The sequence below is a fragment of the Lactuca serriola genome, chromosome 3 (assembly GCF_051521515.1).
Source record: "Lactuca serriola cultivar US96UC23 chromosome 3, Lser_US96UC23_V15, whole genome shotgun sequence".
NCBI lineage: Eukaryota > Viridiplantae > Streptophyta > Magnoliopsida > Asterales > Asteraceae > Lactuca > Lactuca serriola.
In genome coordinates, this window is record NC_136410.1 from 73,088,060 (window position 1) to 73,107,874 (window position 19,815).

The window sequence follows — 19,815 nt, forward strand, 5'->3', positions numbered from 1 at the left end:
AGCCGCAACCTTCACTAGGTTGGTAGATAGCGTGAGTGTGTTGTTAGGACGCGAAAAGAACCGTAGTACCCACCAGTTCGGGTATAGCGGTGAGGATATGGAAATCCACAGATTGGATTTCGGAGTTTCCCAAACGGATTAGACTTGGTTAAGCCAATGATAAGACAGTAGAAGCGCCACTACAGAGAAAAGAGAAAAGAAGCAGTGGACTGATTAAGGTCATTTATGGCATAAGGCTACCGGTGGTCATGTAGCAATCGCTTTTAGCCTTGGGTTTGGTGACGTCAGGATTCGACGTATGGACTCGATCTGTTAGATCAAAAAGTTATTAGAGCTTCAGTGGCATGGTACCTAGTGGCAACTAGTTCTAGTGAAGGAATTTGTTCAGAAGTCGTGTGAGGCGACTAAGTGGGAGTCCTTTGGCTCTGCAATCGGGCCAGAACTCGGTACTTCAGATGATTGGCGAATCAGTTGAGACTAGGAAGGCCTAGATAGATTTCGGGAAGCAGCCATGTGGCAGCATACAGTTTCAGACAGTTCAGTGTTTCGGGCAGTTCAGTGTTCAGACAGTTCAGTGTTTCGGACAGTTCAGTGTTCAGACAATTCAGTGTTCAGGAATTTCAGTGTTCAGACAGTTCAGTGTTCAGGCAGTTCAGTATTTCAGGCAGTTCAGTGTTTTAGAAATTTCAGTACTTCAGACAGTTCAATGTCTCAAGCAGTAATGGTATTTTGGGATTTCATGTATGGATAGGGTCACAGATAGCTTGGGATATGCTCAATCACTCACAGCGGGATTATCGGAACGTTGGCCAGGTATAAGTGAATCACAGGGATAAGTGGATTTGTGATTTTGTTTTCTAGTGTGAGCCTTGGGTTACCAGAAGTTGAGTAGGCAGCTGAGAAACAAGTGGATTGGATTCAACAATAATGATTCAGTAGAGTGGTCTGTCAGGGATTCAGACCATCTCAAGACATCAGAAATTAGATGAAATAGATGTGATCTTGTTGCGAGGAATTCGTTTACCTGCGGATTTTAGGGCTTTACGAGGATTGGTCATGGCTACCCTCGGGAGGCTAGGGTGTTCCCAGGTTGGTGACCATGCTACTAGAGTGGTTGGGCGCGTAAGGAATGGTAATAAATGATTTCGAGGACGAAATCTAATTTAAGTGGGGGAGAGTTGTAACGCCCCGTTTATTTAAATAAATTAATAAATGTAAGTCTCGGACTAAGTTGTGAAGAATTTTGAAAGTTGAGGGTTAAAAGTGTACGTTCGGGACTTAAATTGAAAAGATTTGAAGCCTTAAGGGTTTATTGGTGATTTAGGGATCTATTATAAAAGAAATTTATGGGATCAGGGTTTAAAAGGTAAGTTTTGGATGCAGTTTGTAAAGATTTCTGAGGGCAGGGTCTATTTGGTATGTTTTGGATTTAGATTGAAAACAAATTGGGGTGGAGGGGCTGAAGTTGAATAATTCGATCATAAGTTTGAAATAAGATATGAGATATACCCGTATCCCTTCCCCACATTGCTTCCTTCAAACCCTAAACCTAAGAGACCATTTCCTTTACTCCATCCCTTAGTTTGAGTTCAGACACACCCGAAACTGTGCCCGAATCCCTCAAACCAAGGCTCTGATACCAACTTGGAACATCCCAAAACACAGTCTGAAAATTTCGTTTAATTTAATAATAAAAACCATAGTCAATATACCTCATATAAAAATCATAAGCAATGTATCTCAAAATATTATAACAACTGTCAAGTATATCAGAGTATAAACATCCCAGGCTAAACAAATGGTGTGTGCACTGCAATCTTCCCGAGCTCCTCTTTTGAAACTGAGTACCTGAAACCAAAACTGAAACTATAAGCACGAAGCTTAGTGAGCTCTCCCTAACTACCACATACCATACAATAACATATAAACACATATTGGCCCTTGCCCACTGCATCAGACCGAAGTCCGACAACTGCATTGGACCGAAGTCCGGAACTGACTGCGACCCCGTCCCCTGCATCGGACCGAAGTCCGGAACTAACTGCATTGGACCGAAGTCCGGAACTGACTGGGACCCCGTCCCCTGCATTAGACCGAAGTCCGGAACTAATTGCATCGGACCGAAGTCCGGAACTGACTGGGACCCCGTCCCCTACATCAGACCGAAGTCCGGAACTGACTGCATCAGACCGAAGTCCGGAACTGACTGAACATAGCATAGCATAAACATACCTACTAACATTAATACATATACTGCATACTGCATCGGACCAGAGTCCAGAACACATAACACAAAACATGCTTGAATCACAAAAGACATCAAGCACTCTAACTACTGCATCAGATCGAGGTTCGAAACTACTGCTAACTAAACGGGTCGGCATTGTGGCCATAGACCCATTCCTACTGGAATGAAAACTCACCTCACACTGCTGAAGTCCCATAGACACAACCCCACACTGCTGAAGTCCCGCAGACTCAACCCCAGCTGCTAGATGACAGATTCCCGAACTGTCAACATCAAAATAATACCCAATTAATAATTGGGTTCCAACTCATAACCATAAGTCTGTACTTGGGTAAAAGACTACTTTACCCCTGTCTTAGCTTGACTCAGTCCTAAGGCCCAATCCAATGGCCCAAAGTCCAACTATGGCTCAAAGCCCAACCTTTGGCCCAATTTTCCAAATTGGGCCCAAACCTCTACATGGACTTCCCTTAAGGCCCAATTGTTCAGTCCAGTCCAACATGTCTCATTCTAAGGGCCCAATATCATACAACCATCTAGGCAAAAACTATGGCCTATCTATGGCCCAATATTCCAAATTGGGCCCAATCCTTCTTATGGGCCTTACCCTAAAGCCCAACTAATTACTCTAGTCCATTTGATCATTCTTGGATGGCCCAACACAAGCCCAAGTGAAATTATGGTTTCACATAAAATGATGATTAGGGTTAAGTGTTTCTTACTTAACCCATTAAGGACTTAATCCATTAAGTCCTTTACTCTACTAGATCAATGATATGGAGAAATTGGGCTTAATGCACAATCCAATCTTAATAGCCCCAAAAGTGGGTCCAATAAGTCTAAGGCCCAATTACTCACAATTAGGGTTTTCTAAACCCTAATTAGGGTTTTTCACCCAAACGTGGCCCAATAAGCCCAAAACTAATCCTTAAGCCCATTAGGGTTTTTGCTATGTCAATTAGGGTTTGCTTGTGGGGCACCACCCACTACCACCTCGGGTAGTGGTGGTCCATGGCGGCTCATGGCGGCCACCACCTTACGGTGGTGGTTATTATTATTTTTATTAATAATCAAAATGATATGGGCTTATTTAGTCATAGAAATCATTCATTATCTTATTAATTATTGTTGATTTTATATCATTTTATGAACAAAAGATACTTAATTAGCTTAATATTTCAATTTCAGCAATAAAAGACATGCTCGGGTGAGAAAGGAAGAGGATTGAGTGATTGGAAGCTTGGATCTTGGATTTTGAAGAAAGAAGGATGTTGCTGGACAACTTGACCCCCCATCAGTTTTTTGGCCATATCTCATGAACCATAACTCCGATTGACGAGATTCAAAATGTTATGAAAACTAGACACAATTTCGGACGACTTTCGTGTTTTGAGAAAATGTTGATTCCAAAAGAAACTCGACGAGTTTTTAGCACAAACTCGACGAGTTGGTTAGAATGTTCCAGATTCGAAGATGCCTTGCCGTACACGCTGTATACGCGGATTATTGAAAAAACTCGATGAGTTTTTGGTGAAAACTCATCGAGTTGACGCTGTTTTCAGAATTTATATATAGAAACTCTTCTCATTCGAACCCTAACTTTTTGTGGAGGCTAGCTGCGACTTTTGAAGACCAGAAGGGTTCTTGGAGCTGCTATTTTCGAGATTGCAACATAAGAGACAATTTAGAAGAGAATCAAAGGCAAATAATCATTCTTATTTTCTTAATCTTTGTTTTGAACCATGTTTGAATCATTAGATTTTGATTTTAGGTTATTACTTGCTTTAGATATGAGCTAAAAGCTTTTTACTTCTGTTTGGATGAGATAATCTTATGAATATGGTTTGATTGAGTGGTTGAATTGATATTAATTTGATTATTCATCTTGTTAAGCTTATTAAAGATCCTTATGTATTGATGATAAATGTTTTTAGTTAACAAATAAGTGATTGAGTTGCATGAATATCTTCTTGATTACTTGATTCATATAGTTTTATGAATATAAGATTGTATGCCTAGGAATAGTGAATATGAAACTAGGGTTAACTATAAAATATGTAAATCAATGTGTGAGCATGTGTGATGAACATCTATACATGAGTTGATTGAATTGAACAAATTTGATTAACTATTATTATAAGTCTTGCTTCATACGAACTAAACACTAGGAAACTTGTTAGTTTAATCAACTGGCCATTGCTTGAGTTAACTTGTCTACTAAAGGATTGGTAATAATGAACATGAACCCAATCACATTAGGAATCAGTAACCATTGACATATTAATCCATTGCACCTGCCACGAAATCAACCATAGGAATAAGTGAATCGAATCTGAACAGAAGTATCTTTTATCATTGAATCTAGTTGTCTTTTCTTGTTCTTCTTAGTTGTTAATTGTCTTTGTTTAAGTGTTAATTGATTGTTTAAGTTTCTAGTCTTGCAAAACTAGAGAAACCCCTACTTTTATTAATTGTTTTAATTAGATAATATTAGCATTTATTTTAATTGTTTACCGTTCCCTGTGTTCGATACCCTACTTACCTGAACTAAACTGCTAATCGATAGGTACACTGCCTTTCGTGTGTTTGTCTTTGTGTTTAAGTTAGTAGGATTAAAACTAGTTCGTTTCACACACATCACAAAGCAAATTACAATTACAAGTTTTACTCCAAAACTAACACACACACTAACTAAGCTTACTGCACATACAGCCACCCTAGCGGTGGCCAGCGGTGGCATGTGGTGGCAGCCACCACCTCCCGGTAGTGGCAGTGGATGTTCTTGATTTTCCGGCTAGACTAAACACACCACTCAAACTCAATGGAAAATACACCCACCCACACTATAATCTTGCAACCGGATCCTACCACCCTCCTGGTAGCGACGGGAGAAGGCAGTGGCAGCAGGTAACAATGACTTTTTGTGGTGACAGCTACCACCACGAGGTGGTGGCGGCGGTTCCCTTGTTTCCCAGCCGAGAATCCACACACACTCACACTTAATCGGGATCTAGAGACTGAAACTTCGCAACTCAGCCACCACGGGTGGCAAACGACGACCCTTGCCTTCTCAGTCTCGGCGATTCTCCGGCAGCAATGTCGCAATGGAGACCTTCCTCGGCAGTGTGGCGGTCGGCGGTGCTCAATGGCGAGGCAACAGGCGCCCCACTTGATTGGAACAGCAAACGGCAATAATCTTCACGCATGGCGGCTGGGCTTGACGGAGAAAGAATGGTGGCGGCTACAACACACCCGACGACGAACAGATGAGAGGAAGAAGAACTGGCGGCGGTCGATTGATACTTCGTCAGTCGGAAAACAAGAGGGTAGCGGGAGTGGCGGCTGAAGATCTCACATGACGGCTGGAACATTTTTGTAGGTTTAGGGTTTCATGTATGCGACCAAGGTGAGGAAAGGTGGTGACGGGTTTTAAACCCTGACTCTATCTAAACTTTATTCTATTTGTACACAATCAGTCCCTGTCCCACAAATTCCTTTCAAATCCATTCTATAAATTACCATTCGGCCCCCAACCATCTAAAACCTTTCCAATTTAAGTCCAATAGTTACTAAACAGCCCCTCTCCCATAATTTATTCTCAAATTGAATCCAACACTTACATTTTAGCCCTTGCATTCATAATATATTTTCAACTTTAATCCAATTTTACCAAACGCACCCTGACTTTTGTAATTATGACTTTTAACTCCTTGAAACTAACGCCTCGCTTGAATATTATTCATTTTAGGGCTTCTATACATTTATCAACTTTACCTTCTTTATTTCCTCATCTGATGCATGTCTTGGTACCATATACGCTCTTTCCTGAGACTTGGCAGTGATCTCTACCACAATCTCAGTCGTCTGGTGGAAATCTAACAACTCTTGCGCCAACTGTTGCGCCTCAATCGCCTGGGCACACTCTGCCCAGAATCTGGTCTAAAAGTCATCCCATGACGTAGCATTAACCGCATCATCACACAACTCACTACCGACCTCTTCCTATCAATCTCGTGCTCTATCCCTCATGAGACAGGAAGTAAGTTAGATATTGTCTCCTTTCGAGACAACGTCTGGTACGAAAAGTGTTGGCAACATCTGCCAACCATCTGCTGCTAACAATGGGGTCCCTAACCCCCATGTCAATCTGAAGCCTCACAAACTATGAATTCCCGAAACATCAACGTACGAGTCTCTATCATGACTGTTATCTCAGTGCAGATTGTACCCGGCCTCTCATCACAAATCTCTATAATGCCCTCCTTGATCACACTGAGGATCACAGGAATCTGGTTAATGATACTTCGCGTAATTCTCGGACGGAATGAACTCCCTCATCTGATCATCAATCTGCCCCGCTCCAGAGTCCGAGCCTGATCCCTCGTTGACGCCAGAACTACCATCTGGTCTACCACGTAGCGTCACTATACTCGGTAATATATCACCACTAATATCACAATGTTCATCAAAACTCGAGGGATCTCACATACTACAAGTTTCCTGGATTCATCTCAGCCTTCCTTGATTGGAGTACGGATCTTCTGCTTTCAGTAGTACAGGCCCATACTACCTTCCACATCTATCCGTACTTTCCTCAAGTACTGCCTCGACTCCACCAAGTCACCACTACTGCTACTGATCTCTGCTACTCTCATCCTAGGCTTGCCCTAGGGAAATCTCTGACTCCACCCAATCCATTCCTCAACTGTTGAAGGCCTCCTTGTAATGCTAATTAGCCATCACCTGAATACCATCACATGTGGCGAGGCTCAGATAATCCTTCGAGTAAAAGACTCGTCCCTACAACGGTTAGACTCAAACAAGAGTTGCGCAATAGGGCCAAATCTAGCACTCTGAGATTATTCAACCCTGATCACATGTGACGTGACGTATTCACCTAATGGCTAACTCCCATCACTCCGAGTCCCACAAAGCACAAAGCAAGCAACATTCAGACACAAGAGACTACTCAAGCAATTCTATCCTCATAACAAGAAATTGTACTAGCATATAATGCTAAGCTCGTACTATCAGGCATAACCTAAAGAGGCTATCCTACTGCTTTCTACTCAATGCTAGCATGCAATTCTCATAAAACTGAAACACATATAGCAGGCACATAAGGCATCCTCCTAGATCCTTAGTCCTATTCTAGCATGCTGTTCTACTGAAACTGGAACTGATATACATAACATAAATCTTGTATGGGTAATTTGGTAGTACTAACTTGAGCTCGGCTGATTGCATGCACAACATCCTTTTCTATTTTCAAAATTCTTTTCTTTCCAAAAATTCTTTTCGCTTTTTCTAAAACTCTTTTCTTTTCTCAAAACTCCCTTTTTACAAAAACTGAATTTCCTTTTGAAAATCTCTATACCAATTCCTTAGTTTGAGTTCAGACACACCCGAAACTGTGCCCGAATCCCTCAAACCAAGGCTCTGATACCAACTTGGAACATCCCAAAACACAGTCTGAAAATTTCGTTTAATTTAATAATAAAAACCGTAGTCAATATACCTCATATAAAAATCATAAGCAATGTATCTCAAAATATTATAACAACTGTCAAGTATATCAGAGTATAAACATCCCAGGCTAAACAAATTGTGTGTGCACTGCAATCTTCTCGAGCTCCTCTTTTGAAACTGAGTACCTGAAACCAAAACTGAAACTGTAAGCACGAAGCTTAGTGAGCTCTCCCAAACTACCACATACCATACAATAACATATAAACACATATTGGACCTTGCCCACTGCATCAGACCGAAGTCCGACAACTGCATTGGACCGAAGTCCGGAACTGACTGCGACCCCGTCCCCTGCATCGAACCGAAGTCCGGAACTGATTGGGACTCCGTCCCCTGCATCGGACCGAAGTCCGAAACTAACTGCAGCGGGCCGAAGTACGGAACTGACTGCATCGGACCGAAGTCCGGAATTGACTGAACATAGCATAGCATAAACATACCTACTAACATTAATACATATACTGCATACTGCATCGGACCAGAGTCCGGAACACATAACACAAAACATGCTTGAATCACAAAAGACATCAAGCACTCTAACTACTGCATCGGACCGAGGTCCGAAACTACTGCTAACTAAACAGGCCGACATTGTGGTCGTAGACCCGTTACTACTGGAAGGAAAACTCACCTCACACTGCTGAAGTCCCGTAGACACAACCCCACACTGCTGAAGTCCCGCAGACTCAACCCCAGCTGCTAGATGACAGATTCCCGAACTGTCAACACAAAAATAACACCCAATTAATAATTGGGTTCCAACTCATAACCATAAGTCTGTACTTGGGTAAAAGACTACTTTACCCCTGTCTTAGCTTGACTCAGTCCCAACGCCCAATCCAAAGGCCCAAAGTCCAACTATGGCTCAAAGCCCAACCTTTGGCCCAATTTTCCAAATTGGGCCCAAACCTCTACATGGACTTCCATTAAGGCCCAATTGTTCAGTCCAGTCCAACATGTCTCATTCTAAGGGCCCAAAATCATACAACCATCTAGGCCCAAACTATGGCCCATCTATGGCCCAATTTTCCAAATTGGGCCCAATCCTTCTTATGGGCCTTACCCTAAAGCCCAACTAATTACTCTAGTCATTTGATCATTCTTGGATGGCCCAACACAAAGCCCAAGTGAAATTAGGGTTTCACATAAAATGATGATTAGGGTTAAGTGTTTCTTACTTAACCCATTAAGGACTTAATCCATTAATTCCTTTACTCTACTAGATCAATGATATGGAGAAATTGGGCTTAATACACAATCCAATCTCAATAGCCCCAAAAGTGGGTCCAATAAGTCTAAGGCCCAATTACTCACAATTAGGGTTTTCTAAACCCTAATTAGGGTTTTTCACCCAAACATGGCCCAATAAGCCCAAAACTAATCCTTAAGCCCATTAGGGTTTTTGCTATGTAAATTAGGGTTTGCTTGTGGGGCACCACCCACTACCATCTCGGGTAGCGGTGGTCCATGGCGGCTCACGGCGGCGGCCACCACCTTACGATGGTGGTTATTATTATTTTTTATCAATAATCAAAGCTAATTACAATTACAAGTTTTACTCCAAAACCAACACACACACACACTAACTAAGCTAACTACACACACAGCCACCTTAGCGGTGGCCGGCGGTGGCATGCGGTGGCAGTGGATGTTCTTGATTTTCCGGATAGAGTAAACACACCACTCAAACTCAACGGAAAATACACCCACCCACACTATAATCTTGCAACCGGATCCTGCCACCCTCCTGGTAGCGACGAGAGAAGGTAGTGGCAGCATCTAACGATCACTTTTTGCAGTGACAGCTACCACCACGAGATGGTGGCGGTGGATCCCTTGTTTCCTAGCCAAAAATCCACACACACTCGCACTTAATCGGGATCTAGAGACTGAAACTACCCAACTCAGCCACCACGGGTGGCAAACAGCGACCCTTGCCTTCTCAGTCTCGGTGATTCTCCGGCAGCAACGTCGCAATGGCGACCTTCCTCGGCAGTGTGGCGGTCGGCGGTGCTCAATGGCGAGGCAGCAGGCGCCCCGCTTGATCGGAATAGCGAACGGCGACAGTCTTCACGCATGGCGGCTGGGCTTGGCGGAGAAAGGATGGTGACGGCTACAACACACTCGACGACGAACAGATGAGAGGAATAAGAAGTGGTGGCGGTCGATTGATACTTCGTCGGTCGGAAAACAAGAGGGTAGCGGGAGTGGCGGCTGAAGATCTCACATGACGGCTGGAACATTTTTGTAGGTTTAGGGTTTCATGTATGCGACTAGGGTGAGGAAAGGTGGTGAGGGTTTTAAGCCCCGACTCCATCTAAACTTTATTCTATTTGTACACAATCAGTCCCTGTCCCACAAATTCCTTTCAAATCCATTCTATAAATTACCATTCGGCCCCCAACCATCTAAAACCTTTCCAATTTAAGTCCAATAGTTACTAAACAGCCACTCTCCTATAATTTATTCTCAAATTGAATCCAACACTTACAGTTTAGCCCTTGCATGCATAATATATTTTCAACTTTAATCCAATTTTACCAAACGCACCCTGACTTCTGTAATTATGACTTTTAACTCCTCAAAACTAACGCCTCGCTTGAATATTATTCATTTTAGGGCTTCTATACATTTATCAACATTATCTATTTATTCATTTAATAAACATGGTGTTACAACTCTCCCCCACTTAAATTAGATTTCGTCCTTGAAATCATTCCTTATCATACCTTACATGCTAACTACTTAAGTAACATGGCCATAATCCTGGGTACACCCTAGCCTTCTCAGGGTAGCTATGACCAATCATCACAAAGCCCTAACATCAGCAGGCGAACAAATTCCTCGCAACAAGATCACATCTAGTTTATCTGAATTATGCTGTCTCGAGATGGTCTAAATCCCTCACAGACCACACTTACTGAACCATTATTGTCGAATCCATTCTACCTGTCTCTCAGTTGCCTACTGATCTCCTGATAACTCAAAGCTCCCACTAGAAAGACAAAAACATAGATCCACTTATCCTTGTGATTCACTTATACTGGCCAAAACTCAGATAATCCTGCTGTAAGTGACTTAGCATATCCCAAGCTGTCTGTGACTCTAACCACACATGAAATCCCACAATACCATTACTGCTTGAGACCCAAAACTGTCTGAATCACTGGTCTGCCTGAGAACACTGAACTGCCTGAAACACTAACTGTCTGAAATATTGAACTACCTGAACACTGAACTGCCCGAAACACTGAACTGTCTGAACACTGAACTGCCCGAAACACTGAACTGTCTGAACACTGAACTGCCTGAAACACTAAACTGTCTAAACACTAAACTTCCTGACACACTGAACTGCCTGAAACTGTATGCTGCCACACCGAGACCTACCTGGTTTCAATTTTCCGCCAATCATCTGAAATATCGGGTTCCAGCCCAACTACGGAGTCAAAGGACTCCCTGCTTAGCCACCTCGCACTACTTCTGAACGAAATCCCTCTATGGATCTAGCTGCTACTAGTTATCTTGTCACTGTGGCCCTAACGGCCTTCTGGTCTAACTGATTAGTTCCATGCGTCGAATCCTGACGTCACCAAACCCAAGGCTAAAAGTGATTGCTACGTGACCATTGGTAACCTTATGTCATAAATGACCTTAAGTAGTCCACTGCTTCTTTGCTCTCTTCTCTGTAGTGGCGTTTCTACCGTCCTATCACTGGCTTAACCAAGTCTAATCCGTCGGGGAAACTCCGAAATACAATTTGTGGATTTCCATATCGTCACTGCTACACCCGAACTGGTGGGTACTACTATTCTTTCCGCGTCCTAACAACGCACTCACGCTATCTACCAACCTAGTGAATGCTACGGCTACACCCGCAGGCTTACAACACTCTACATTGTCTGCTGCTAGTGAATGCTATGGATACTCCCACAGACTTACAACACTCTAATACTATATGTCTGCTAGTGAATGCTACGGCTACTCCCGCAGACTTACAACACTCTATCACTATCTGGCTGCTAGTGAATGCTACGGCTACACCCGCAGACTTACAACACTCTAACACTATCTGACTGCTAGTGAATGCTACGACTACACCCGCAGACTTACAACACTCTAACACGATCTGGATTCTAGTGAATGCTACGGCTACACCCACAGACTTACAACACTCTAACACTATCTATACTAGATCGAACACTCGCTTGACTCGTACTCAGCTGAACTCATTAACTGTCTGGAATCCCCAACCTGATTCCCTAAGGCTTGCTAGCAAACATTACGGGAACGCGATCTCCTTATTGGCAAGTTTTTCCGAACTTCCATCTCACACTATCATCAAACAATATAGCCGCTTAAGCTGTATTCCTTCCAAACAAAGATGCGAAACTTATCCCAGTTTCAAAACTGCTCCTACTTCTGAATCCTTAGATGATTCTCCCCCACTTTGATTCAACTAGTGTCTTTCAACACATAATTCTAGAAGGATTCTCAATCCTTATTACCATTCTATGCTCCCTCTGTTGAAACCATGCTTAGCATTGCTAGTGTTTCAATACTAGCCAATCAAAAAGATCACACTACCTCCAAGAACCCGAATAAATTTCCGGTAATAACCCGCTAGACCCAGGAAGCTCCGAATCTCAATTGGAGACCTCGGAATCTCCCACTACATCACGGCCTCTATCTTGGCCGGATCAACTAGAATATCCTTCCGATTTACAAGGTTCCCAAGAAATCGCACCCCGCGCAACCAGAACTCACAATTGGAGAACCTTGCGAAAATTCTCTCCCTCTTCAAAGTCTCTAGCACCTCCCTCAGGTGCTTCTCGTGCTGCTCCTCAGTATGCAATTGGCATATGACATCTCTTAAAAATATAATTCAGACACAAACGGAGGGTAACTCAGGGTTACACTTACTCAACTCATGGAACAGAAGGCTCTCTTGTGCAGTTTCCCGCAAGTGCTACACCGAATCTGATCATGCTGGTCTCTCGAAAGCTAATCTGAAATCTACGGTCTCCTCCCGAGACCCCTCACTATAAGCAACTGATCTGGTTCCCTTTTCCCAGTGTGCTCGAAGTCAATATCCCGCTCTCGAGCTCTAGAAGTCATATCACTCAGGGTCTCACACCCCGAGGTACTCCCGATCTACTTCTTATCATTCTGTGGTATGTTCTGATAACTTACCTTCTTCATTTCCTCATCTGCTGCATGCTTGGTACCATATACGCTCTTTCCCGAGACTTGGCAGTGATCTCTGCCACAGTCTTAGTCGTCTGGTGGAAATCTAACAACTCATGCGCCAACTGCTGCGCCTCAATCACCTGGGCACACTCTACCCAGAATCTGGTCTAAAAGTCATCCCATGACCTAGCATTAACCGCATCATCACACAACTCACTACCGACCTCTTCCTATCAATCTCGTGCTCTATCCCTCAGGAGACAAGATTAAGTGATCTTAGAGGAGTCAGATCTAGAGTTTGAGTGATTAGGGACCTTTGCAGCCATGCAAAGTCTTAAAGGTCTCAACTTTATGGATTAAGTGATCTTAGAGGAGTCAGATCTAGAGTTTGAGTTTATGTCTTAACCGTTTAAGACCAAAATCCAAGAAAGGCTGAAACTGAGACTTACGCTAGGCGTAAATCTCAGTATGCTCCGCGTAAGGGTTTGAGAGCTCGATTCTGGATCGCCGGAGTACGCCCCGCGTTCAAGAGCTGGTACGCGCCGCGTACTGCCCCTATTGACTTTCGTTGACTTTTAGGGTTTTGGTCAACATTTGGACTTTTGGGTCAAGGAGGGGTAAAATGGTCTTTTACCCTTCTGTGGGATCGTAGAAAGGGATTTAATCTAGCCTTTGAGAGCTAGTATTTATTTGAGGTTATTATGTATGTGATTAGGTGGGGGCTAGATTAGTATATTCGTGTGCGAGATTATCCAAGATACCCGAGGTGAGCCTTCTTACTATACATTACCTAAAGTGGTATTTATATGCAGACCAGAGGGTCTTGTATGCTATGTGTATATATATGAGTTATGTGCATTGTGTTATATGTATGTTATGTGTTGAACAGACCGGGCCGGAGGGCCCAACGATATAGACCGGATCGAAGGGTACAACGACACAGACTGGACCGAAGGGTCCGATGAGCTATGACCGGACCAGAGGGTCCTACGAGCTACGGGACTGGAGGGTCCCGATGAGACACATCGAACGAAGGGTCGTATTGTAGCCTCGAGTGGCGTATGTGTTGCATGTGGTATTTTGGGGAACTCACTAAGCATTTATGCTTACAGTTGTTATGTTATGTGTTTCAGGTACTAGCGAGGATCGCAGGAAGGCGCCGACATGATCCGTACACACTGAGAGGATTTATGTATTTGAGGATCTTGGGATTTGTTTATTGTAATAACATGTGATACATTGGACTACTATGATATTCTATGAGTGAAAGTATGTTTTTAAAATGAAAAATTGTTTTGGAAATATACGTTGTTACAGTGTGTGTGTGTGTGTGTGTGTGTATGCGTATGAGAGTGTGACAGTGTGTGAGGTAAAAATAAATGTCATTTTGTTTATAATAAACAAATAAATCAATAAATCAATTAAGTGAGTTGGCATAAGGGGGTAACTGGGTTACCCCTTCGTTTTGACAATAATGACTAATTAGACCCGACAAAAATAACTTTATTCCCTTAAAAGACACGAAAAATCTTTAGGAACTGAAAGAGTAAAGTCAAAATACATAACAAGGCCGTTGCGTCATTTTCCAAAAAAAAATACCATTTTTCCCATAATAGTCGCTATGACTCACTAAGACAGTAGTTTTCTTTTAAAATTATGGCCAATGTAACAAAAAAAACTAACTACTTTTTCAGACAATGTGTTACTGTTTTGTGGGCTGTCTACTTTTTAAGGGCTTGTCGGCCCATAATACATAAAGTTTTACTTTTCAAATTTGTTCATTTTGACTACTCTTTCAAGTTAGGTGACTACTATTTTCTCTCATTGTAGCATTTAAAGAACAATCAAGTATCTTTCGAATCTTGATATAACTTTAACGTATTTTTTATTAGGGCTAGCTTTTATATATATAGTTTAAAAAAAACAACGAAAAAAACATATGAAAGCGTAGGTTTAATACGAAACCTACAGTGTACAAGTAATACATAAATTGTGCATCAAATACCTGTACACCGTGGGTTTCCTTGATGAAACTGTAGTTTTTTAAAAATCTACTCTTTGGGAGACCGTAAATCTTAGAGAGTAAATCGTAGGTTTCTAAAAACCTACAGTTTTGATTTCGAATATAGAAAAAAAAACCATTTATATACGTTTCACTGAAAGGTAGGTTTTAGGCGAAAGAGTAGGCAAATTAGGAAACCTACGGTTTCAGTGGCGAGGCTATTTGATATCATGGTGGGTCACTTGACCCACTTTTTTTTTATATAATAAGGTATATAACTTAAAATTTGTGACCTGCCTAAACAATTTGAAATGAACCATCTTAATATTTTTGACAAAGAAAAAAATGTATAAATCATATTTTTAAAGCCACATTCTATATTTTAATAGCCCAGTATTTGTTAAGATATAATTCAATATCCATAGCCGAATACAAGTAAAACTGTAACGTCCCGTTTATTTAAATAAATTAATAAATGTAAGTCCCAGACTAAGTTGTGAAGAATTTTGAAAGTTGAGGGTTAAAAGTGTACGTTCAGGACTTAAATTGAAAAGATTTGAAGGCTTAAGGGTTTATTGGTGATTTAGGGATCTATTATGAAAGAAATTTATGGGATCAAGGTTTAAAATGTAAGTTTTGGATGCAGTTTGTAAAGATTCTGAGGGTAGGGTCTATTTGGTATGTTTTGGATTTAGATTGAAAACAAATTGGGGTGGAGGGGCTGAAGTTGAATAATTCGATCATAATTTTGAAATAAGATACAGGATATACCCGTATCCCTTCCCCACGTTGCTTCCTTCAACCCTAAACCTAATTGACCATTTCCTTTACTCCAGCCGCCATCACCATGCGTTACTCTTTCAGCCGTCACCTTCCTCTTGTTCTTTGGACCAGTCAAGGGCGTCGCATGCTGCCTCACCGACGAGTACCACTGTATCGCTGCCACGGGAGGAGCCACCGAGACCCACGAAGGAGGCGGTGAACGCTGCTGTTGAGTATGAGCAACCGAACTTCCGGTTAGTCCACCGCAAACCACCCACCTATCCTTCTTCTTCGTTTCTTCTGTGATTTGGTGTTGTATACGTCAGGTACTGCCGCCAGCAACCCTATGGTCGTCGTTTAGGGCCGCCGCCGTTGTGGGTCGCCTTCTCTAGGGTTCCGTTCGTCGCTTGCCACCCGAAGTGGCTGGGTCGAAGGTGCCTCGGTCTTCAGGCCATGTTTTCGAGTGTGTATGTGCGTTGTTCGAGTGGGGAACAAGAGAACCGCTGCTACCACCATGAGGTGGTGGCTGTTATCGTAAAAGCCGCTGTTGTTGTTGCCTTTTTAGTGTTGCTGCCACCACCGGGAGCCACCAGGTGGGTGGCTGGACCTTATGAGCAAGTAGAATCGTGTATGTATATGTGTTTTGGTCGTGTGAGGGTTTGTTGGCCGAAAAATGAAGAAAAACCACCACCACCATCTGGTGGTGGCTGCCGCCTTGTACCGCCGCCAGCCACCATGTTGTGGGTGTGTGTGTATGTTAGTTAGTTAGTGGTGTGTGTTTATTTTGATTAAAGCATTGTAACTGTAATTGCCAAAAGAATAATGGAAAGAAATGGAAAACCACCACCGTAAGGTGGTGGCCACCGCCGTGAGCTGCCATTAGCCACCACTACCCGAGGTGTTAGTGGGTGGTGCCCCACAAGCAAACCCTAATTGACCTAGCAAAACCCTAATGGGCTTAAGGATTAGTTTTGGGCCTATTGGGCCATGTTTGGGTGAAAAACCCTAATTAGGGTTTAGAAAACCCTAATTGTGAGTAGTTGGGCCTTGGACTTATTGGATCCACTTTTGGGCCATTGGAATTGAATTGTGTATTAAGCGCAAATCACTCCATATCACTTATCTAGTAGAGTAAAGGACTTAATGGATTAAGTCCTTAATGGGTTAAGTAAGAAACACTTAACCCTAGTTATCATTTTATGTGAAACCCTAATTTCACTTGGGCTTTGTGTTGGGCCATCTAAGAACAAGAAAATGGACTAGAATAATTTAATGGGCTTTAGGGTAAGGCCCATAGGAGGGTGTGGGCCCAATTTGGAAAATTGGGCCATAGATGGGCCATAGTTGGGGCCTAGATGGTTATATGATATTGGGCCCCTAGAATGAGACATGTTGGACTGGACTGATCAATTAGGCCTTAAGGGAAGTCCATGTAGAGGTTTGGGCCCAATTTGGAAAATTGGGCCATATGTTGGGCTTTGATCCCTAGTTGACTTTGGGCCTATGGATTGGGCCTTGGGCTTAGGTAAGCCAAGCTAGGGGTAATGTAGTAATTATCCAAAGTATGCATTTATAGTTATGTGTTAGAGCCCAATTAGTAATTGGGTGTTATTTTGGTGTTGACAGTTCGGGAATCTGTCATCCAGCTGCTGGGGTTGAGTCTGCGGGACTTCAGCAGTGTGGGATTGTGTCTACGGGACTTCAGCAGTGTGAGGTGAGTTTCCTTCGAGTAGGAACGGGTCTAAGGCCACAATGTCGGCCCGTTTAGTTAGTAGTAGTTACAGACTTCGGTCTGATGCACTAGTTTAGTGTGCTTGATGTCTTTGTGATTTAAGCATGTTTTTGTGAAATGAGCTCCGGACTTCGGTCCGATGCAGTATGCAGTATATGTGTTTATGCCAGTAGTTATGATTATGCTATGCTATGTTCAGTTAGTTCTGGACTTCGATCCGATGTCGGGCGGGGTCCAAGCTAGTTCCGGACTTCGGTCTGATGCTGGGCGGGGCCCGATGTAGTGGGTGGGGCCCAAGCTTGTTTCGGACTTCGGTCCGATGCCGGGCGGGGCCCAAGCTAGTTTCGGACTTCAGTCCGATGCCGGGCGGGGCCCAAGCTAGTTCCGAATTTCGGTCCGATGCCGGGCGGGGCCCGATGCAGTGGGCGAGGCCCAGTATGTGCTATATGAGTTATTGTATGGTATGTGATAGTTTGAGGGAGCTCACTAAGCTTCGTGCTTATGGTTTTCAGTTTTGGTTTCAGGCACTCAATTTTAAAATAGGAGCTCGGGAAGATTGCAGTGCACACCATTTGTTCAGCCTGGGATGTTTATACTCTGATATATTTGACAGTTGTTATGATATTTTGAGATACATCATTTATGATTCTTATATGACGTTTGATGAATATGGTTTTATTACTAATTTAAAATGAAATTTTAAGACTGTATTTTTGGGATTTTGCATAAACTAAAAACTAATAATAATAAACGTGAACCACGAATTAGCAATGTTGTTTCACAACACATGACACTTCAACTCTTCACAATCGTCGATCAAATATTGCCTATGGGCTGTTGCAACCGCCGATAAGTTATTCTACTTTGTTAACTTTGTGAGCATTAAATAAAATATGTGGAAGTTCTATTTTCAATTCCATGAGCATTAAATTCATCGTGGATCAAAATCGTGAATTAATGATAGTAATTTAGTTCAACGTAGGCAGTAGGTTTAATTGCATTGGATCACTATTGTTTTTTCTTTAATTTGTTGCTTGTTAATACTTATTCCATTAGCATTAAAGCTATTGAATGTTTGTTAATACTTAATAGTGATTTTTTTCACTTTTTTGATTGTTCCACAATACCACGATAAGTTTTTTTTATTGTTTCAAAGTTTCAATATTATAAAGGATTAGTAATGATATAAGTGTGACAATATATCTAAATATAAGACTTCGTCGGGTACAATTGTACGATTTATTATTATTATTATTATTATTATTATTATTATTATTATTATGTTGCTACATTTCAACCCGATACGAACCCGTAACTAGTATTTTTGATTTTTTTTAAATTTTCTAATTGTTTTATTAAAATAGTGAACCATGTGGTTTTATGTTCTAGACTCGCCAATGCTATTATGGGCTAAGCGATAATTTTTGGCTAAAAATAGATAAGTAATTAGGGATTATGGCTAGTTTAGTAATATTATTTATCTTAATTACTTAAAAGGGTAAATTATATGATGATAAATTTATTAATAAACCCATATAAACAAGAATATTAATAATAATAAACTCATATATTGTTTATTCCGGTATTTATGTTTATTCCGACAAACGATATTCCTAATTATTTATTATCATTCCAGAGTTGGTGGTGGTTGGTAGAATTCGGATTCGGAATCTGACACCTCGTACGTTCCAAACTAAAAATAGTATTTTGGAATGTACGGGCATTCCAGAATGTTGTTTCGGAGAGAGGTAAATGCAGGGTATTTGTATGTTCTTTGTTTCGTACATGAAGTATATTTGTCTCTTTGTACCCTAATTCGTCCACAATCAACGTTTTTATAGGTTTCGCATTCTAAGAGAATGAGAATGTATATGGATATTTTTTGAGTACCAGTTTCTAGTATAGGGCAATGACAACGTATCGAGAGATTTATGCAGTATATTGTTCCAGACTACACATGTTTTGGTGTAGATATAACCAATGATATCAACTTCGTTGGGTTAATTACATTGGTAGCTTCCAAGTCCATGTTACACACTAATCATATACGTCTATATTTTCAATGTCCTTGATCAAGTATAGTTATGCAGATTCTTGACGATAGTGATGACAAACATTTTCTTAGTTTTGTTAGTAATATGTCTCCTAACACAGTACAATTGTTTGTTGTTAATAATGTTATGAGAAATGGTATTCATCGATTTGTCGGGGAAAATCGTTTTGGTGGCAATGAATCTTTCAATGTTAGAAGTAACCAAATTTGTAATTTCTTACCTATAACAACCAACAAAGGCTTATACATGTAACATCCAGTTTTCCGATGTTCCTGATTTCGGGATAGCGGATCATGAT